Raw genomic sequence first — 6,342 nt, 5'->3', positions numbered from 1 at the left:
AAACTGCAACTGAAAAGGGGGGGGAAATATAAAATAAAAACCAAGTTATATCAATGCTAAAACACTGCCAAAACCTTTTTTTGGTGACATTAGAAAAACAAGTTAAAGTACCAATGAACAATATGCTGTGTCTATTTTCTCATGGTTATACTGCAAACTAATTTTCAGCTGTTCAAAAGCACAAATAAATATTATGTTGTGAAATCATATACTGATGCATCAAATTTATTCTGCAAGATAATCCTCCTCCACACCGACACCAGGATTACAGGTTTTGTTGTTCGTTTTCCCTTAATACTAGATATTCTGTGGGACTCAGGGGTTTTACTTGCAATATTACAAACCAGTGTCCTCTCAAATAGCTGAAATCTAAGACCATGACTCAAACTATCAAATAAGAATCAAAAGAAAACAATGAATTTTAAACTAAATTAGGAAAGGCTCATAAGAATGTTTTTATAGGCCACTGCTTGCTTTCAGTAAAAATAATATTTTCTCAAACCTTTCATTCTAACTTTTAATAGTTTGTACTTTTTAGTCACTGGCAAAGCTTTCCTACCTTCTTTAAACATTTGCTGAAGAGTTAGACTAGCATAGTTTACCAAAGTAACAACTTTATGGTATACATCAAAAGTTAGCCACCCTACAATGTAGTGTTCAAATTAAGGAAGATGTTAAACAGATGTATACAGTTAAAATAATTAGTGTGGTCACTGTAAACAATTTCTGTTCAGGGATTTGTATGTAGAGCTAACGTTTACTTCAGAATAAAACATTAACAAACAGGGAAAAAAGAGAATCAGAACTTTGACAGAGTTGTACTTGACCATATCTTATAGACAAAGCAGAATTACAATGCATGTAACAAAAACAGTAAAAGTTTTTTTTTAAAAGTTGATAGTTACAAATATGGTACGTTAACAATTTTCTACTTTATTTCAGTACAATTTTCAACATACAGTCTACTATTTTTCAAGATATTTGAAGACTTAAAACAAAATTTCTACAGACTACTTGCAAACAGTGAAATTTAAGTAAAATGCTCACATTCTTATCTGAAAACAAAAATCAGGTAAAAAAAATGGCGGGTGCAAGTTCTGCTCTCTGTTGCCGATTTACTTCAGATACACTGTTCCTTTTCTTCTTTGCGTCTTTCCTTCTGTTCTTCATGGTTTTCCATGGACTCTTCTTCATCTTCAACAATTCCATCCCCTTGGTATTTGTCATGAGTCCATTTTGGACTGCTACCTGATTTTTTGAAATTAAAGCGCCCTCTGTCACGCTGAAAAGTACCACAACCTCTTCCTCTTTTGGCCCAATAATCCACACCATCATCTCTGTCATCATGCAAGAAGTACTTCTTGCTCTTTGGGGTATATTCTGGATCCCATTCCTCTTCCTTCGGTCTCTTTTGAAAAGTAGTATTTGAGTTGTTTGGACCAGTATTTGTCCCAGCAAAAACTCCTCTGGCTCTTCCTCTGCCTCTAATTCGAAAAAAGGTTCCTCGTGGTCGGCTAACTCCTGCAAAGCCTGAGTATTCTTTCATTTCATGATGAGTTTTAAATTCTTCTTCTCTTTCCTTCTTACTCTCCTTTTCTTCTCGAGAACTGGGAGAAGAAGGTGATGCTGAAGAGGACGAAGATCGAGAATGATCTTGCTCTCTACTTTTATGTTTACTGTCATCTTTGTAACATTTGTACTCCTTGTAATCTTTTGGAGTTTTTTCTTGCTTTCTCCATCCACTGGATTCCCTGGAGCCCTTGGAATCCCCCCGTTCTTTACTTCTTTCTTTTCTACGGCGATCAATGTCATGCCGAAGATCAGCTGAGTCACACCTTAATTTTTTATCACCCTTCTGATTTTCTTCTTTAAAAACTCTCTTTTCCCCTGCTAAACGGGTATGCTTCCTCAGGGCACTTGGAGAGATGTCGATTCTCCTGTGTATCTCAGGGCTCTTTTGTCGGGTACTATGTTCTTCAGTGGCTTTCTGATACGAAGTGAATCGCTCGTTTAGGGTCACTGCAGCAGATTTGAAGTATTGCTCTTTAACATGATGAACCAAGGACACAATGTGTTGTATAAATGACTCTGAAGTGCTTTTGCTGGCCTGAGGCAACTTAATGTGGTCAAAGATGGATCGGAATTCTTGCTCCTTCTTGACAGAATGGACAAGTGTACTAGCAAGTAGCCTGTCTTTAGTCAAGGAGGCAGGTCTGTTAGAATCATCAAGAGGAACAGGTGCCATTTGAGTTTGACTTCAGGACGATGAGAATCACTGGCTATCATTTTGATCCTAAGTGGGCTCTCCTCTCTGAAGGTAGACTTTTCTCGTGCATCCAGATTCTTGTGTAGAGGGGGACTGTAATCAAAGAGGTCTTTGAGCTTTTCAGATTTTACCTGCTCAGGTGACTGAGTTTCTTTCTTTACTGTTATTCTTTCAGAATTTTTGTCTTCTTCCTTGTGCTTATCTTTTGTAGTGCTAGGCCTTTCCACTACGTATCCAGTCTCTTTAAGTTTATAATTTTTTTCTTCTCTAAATCCATCACTTTCTCTATTGCCTTTCAGTGAAACTTTGGACTTGTACTTGGGTCCTTCCTCCTCAGTATTCCGATGAGATGCAGTAGCAAAATTTTTACCCTGATCTGCGAGGACTGACTTCCTGAACTGTCTATAATCCTCTGTCTCCTCTGTGTCATCCCCTTCTGAATCATTAAACTTTTGTTTTCCAGACTCTTTATCACTGAAGTAATCTAGAGCTTCCTGATCTTCCCATTCTCCCTCTGCCCTCCCTTTCTCTGATCCTTTCTCCTTTGGAGCCTCTTTATCCCTGGTATTACCCCTATCAAGCAGGAATACTCTAGACTCTTCATCTGTGAACCTTTTTAAGAACTTTCCAGTCTTTGCAGTTTCCTGATCTCCTCCATCAGGATAAAACGAGGAACGTCCCCTAGACTCATCTCTTGGAGCATTCTGTGGTGTGATTGTCTTTGCAGGGCTTCTTCGTGAAGGGATATGATGAATTGGACTATTCTGAGAAGGACTGTATCGACTAGATCCATTTCCAACAGAACCAGAGCCAGACCTTTCAGGACTATGCTGAATGGAATGTGAATGCTGAGAGGGGGTATTTTTTGCAGAATGAACTGTACTAAGCATGGGGGCATCCGAGCAAGATGAACTCTGACTAGGTGGTGTAGCAATAGGTGAAGGACTATGGGGTGATCTGGGACTATTATCATAAGCTGAAAGGCCAGGCCAAATATCACCAGATGTGGCTGATTTATTAAAATCATCAATAGATTCAGATGGATCATGTTCAAATGTATCTTTTGTTTCCTCCTGTGATTTACTTTTCAAAGGACTCTCTTCTTGTGGTTCCCCTTCTGCTTTTTTGGTTTGTTTTTTCCTGAGACCCTCGCCTTTTAGAGACAGGAGATTTGCTATATGGGGATGAAGAACGAGATGATGATGATCTTGGAGACCTAGAGGATCTATATGACGGGCGAGATCTGCTTCAGGACCTCTGAGAAGAAACGGATCTTCTTTTTGGACTCCTGGAACGTGAACGACCTCGTCTAGGACTCCTAGAATGCCTTCTATTCCAGACAGGGCTATAACCACCTCGATGATATCTACCTCCTCCTCCTTGATAATACCCTCTACCCCTTCCTCTGTACCCATAAGGTCGTCTCATTCCTCTATTATTTCTGTAATCTCCACGATAATCTCTAGAATAAATACGATCTCTACTAGGAGATCTTGAATATGTCCTGGAATGAGACGTAGAACTGTATCTCTTCTTTCTAGAGTGTGATCTTGATCTTGATCGAGAACTAGACTGTGATCTAGACTTTGATCTTGAAGAATGTGATCTAGAATTGGAATGACCCATTTCTTTTCTCCTTGGGTTTTAAGCAAGAAGTCAGTATAGTCTTTGAGATACTGTTCAGTTCTTCCTGAAGAGATGGTTCTGAGAAATTAAACTCTAAATTCAAATTCCTAATACGCCGAAGCACGGCTCCCGGGATTTATCTCCATTGTAACTACACAGCGGCCATTTCCCGACTCGAGAACGAGAGGAAAACCATAGAGGTAGCTTCGACTCGCTAGCTCGTCTCCATCACTTCCCATCTGGGGCGTCAATCGCAAGCCCTTTCTATTAAATAATTGGAGAAGGGGAGGTCAGGGGCTGTCATCAGGTGTTGGTTAGTAGACCATAAGTTTTCCTGGCAGCCTTGAGCTTTCCTCAGGCAGTTGTTTTAATGGAGGTGGTGGAGGTGAAGGTGTTGCACATAGGCACAGACTATGCTGAGTCTCTGAGCTCTGGGCATTTTCTTCCAGCAGGGTGTGTGGACTTAGGGAAACAACCATCTGCCTACCTGCCTCAGGAGGACTGGGCTCAAGCATCCTCCACCAGGAAGGTCCCCCAGACTCAAGGGGACAGAGGCAATGACTGCTGAGCCTTGGGCTGCTATGGGGAGTGCCAGCTCTCAGCCCTCCCAGAAAACATGCAGAGTCCTGGGCAATCCCTGTCTTGGCCTGTGGCCTTTTCTATAACCAGAAGACCTGGAATACTAGCAAGGAGATGCCTATAAGGGAGGCACAGTTGGAGGCATGGACTGTGGGAGGGCATTTTGCTTCCTCCTTGCTGAATGGGCAGTGTGCTAGTGCTGAAAGTCAGAATCCTGACTCAGTCAGCTGCATCATGCCCATTTTGGGGAAATGGACTAAAATCCCTGGAGCTGACCCTTGACTGGAGCTGGGCCTCCTAAGAAGAGGTGCCTATGCAATTATCAGAGGCCCTGCATGAAAGCAGGAGGTCCCTCCTCAGCTCCTGTACTCAACCCCTGTGGGGAGAGATCCACCCTCAGCATCCTGACAGCCAGCCCCTCTCTTTCTCTCTTCCCTTTCTGTCTCTCCATCTTCCTGAGAAGATGAGTTTGGCCCCCAACTTGTTCTATCCTCATTCCTTTAAAGGGTCAGCCTGGACCCAGGGGACACAGGTGAGATGCCTTGACCAGGTGGAACATCTTTTTCTATGCCTGCCTGAGGAACCTTCCCTGTTGAGATTAACAGAGACATCTTGGCTGTTCCAAACTGGATGACTGAGATGGGAAGAGGGGAGATATGAGGGGTAATTTGTCAAGCACTGGGCTTTCTGGACTCCTGGACTTTAGGAACATGAAATGTGGAGGCCAAACATTCAAACCATAGTATCATCGTTTCATATCATGGCATGGAATAGTGGGCCCTATTTCAGCTTAAATGTGCAAACTTATGTGTAGCACAACCAGAACAGTGAATTTCAGAGGTTAGGCTTCAGGACTAGCTGGTGGCATAGCTCTCTCTGCAACACCAAAAAACTAACAGAATCCTGCTCAAAATGCAGTTGCTGCCTGTGGAAAGAAACAAGCAAAAGTTGAGTTGGGGGAATTAAAGTGAAGTACAAGGTCCTGATCAGGGGTGGGGCCTAGGAGCTGCCTCCAGGTTCTCCTTGGCAGGTGTGGCCCTGTGGGGCTCCTGAAGTTTGCCTCCAGGTCTGGCTGTCCTTGCCCAGGAGGTTCCTATGGGCAAAGATGAAGACCTGGATCTTTCTCCCTGTGTTCTCCTGAGTTTATCATCTGTTTCTACAGGTGTTTTGATATAGAACCCAATTTGCCCCACTGTGGGGCACAGAGTAAGTGCAAGCCAGGTGGTCTGAATGTGGACCAGAGCAGAGGCCTGGGGGAGATCAGAGACACCAGGGCCTCCATGGCAAAAATGTTCTGCAATTCTATTATTCACTCACATGCTGAAGCACATCCTGGTTCACTAAGTTCTTGGCCATTGTGAGAAGAACTGCTGTGTGTAATTGCATGCTGCATTTAGACACACATTTTCAGATCTGTTTTTGAGGCAGTTGTGTCAATTGTTAGGATCAAGAATGTTGAGTCCTATGGTGAGACCACATTTAACTCTGGAAAACTGCCAAGTTCTCAAAGTGGTGAACTACTGTGCCCTCCAGCAGCAATTCCTATTTTTCACAAAATTGATATTGCATCATGAAGATCTTATCCATTGATAGGTGCTTGGTGCCATGGGCTTTCTGGACTCCAGGACTTTAGGAACGTGAAATGTCCTAAAATGTCTTAGTTACCTTGTCCTCAAGACAAGTGGTGCTTACATCGTTTCCTGTGCTGCTTTGTCATCTGGATTTCTCCTCTGGTGAGATGTCCCTTCAGATCTTCATCTATTTTTAAATGGAGTGTCTGTTTCCTTATTATTAAGTTTCTTACTTTATTTCAGATTCAAGTCTTTTTAGGTATGTACCTTCCAAATATCTCTCCCAACCTGTGGCTTGTC

At 42.4% G+C, this 6,342-nt stretch overlaps 1 pseudogene across 1 annotated transcript; it reads right to left on the bottom strand.

Moving 5' to 3' along the window:
* Positions 1–1,062: 1,062 nt before the first annotated feature.
* Positions 1,063–4,116, bottom strand: LOC306666746 (bcl-2-associated transcription factor 1-like; annotated as a pseudogene). The gene has a single exon. The product of its transcript is annotated as a bcl-2-associated transcription factor 1-like (transcript).
* Positions 4,117–6,342: the final 2,226 nt, after the last annotated feature.

The sequence above is a fragment of the Sciurus vulgaris genome, assembly GCF_902686455.1.
Source record: "Sciurus vulgaris genome assembly, chromosome: 7".
Taxonomy (NCBI): Eukaryota; Metazoa; Chordata; class Mammalia; order Rodentia; family Sciuridae; genus Sciurus; species Sciurus vulgaris.
This window is presented reverse-complemented; position numbering and strand designations above follow the sequence as displayed.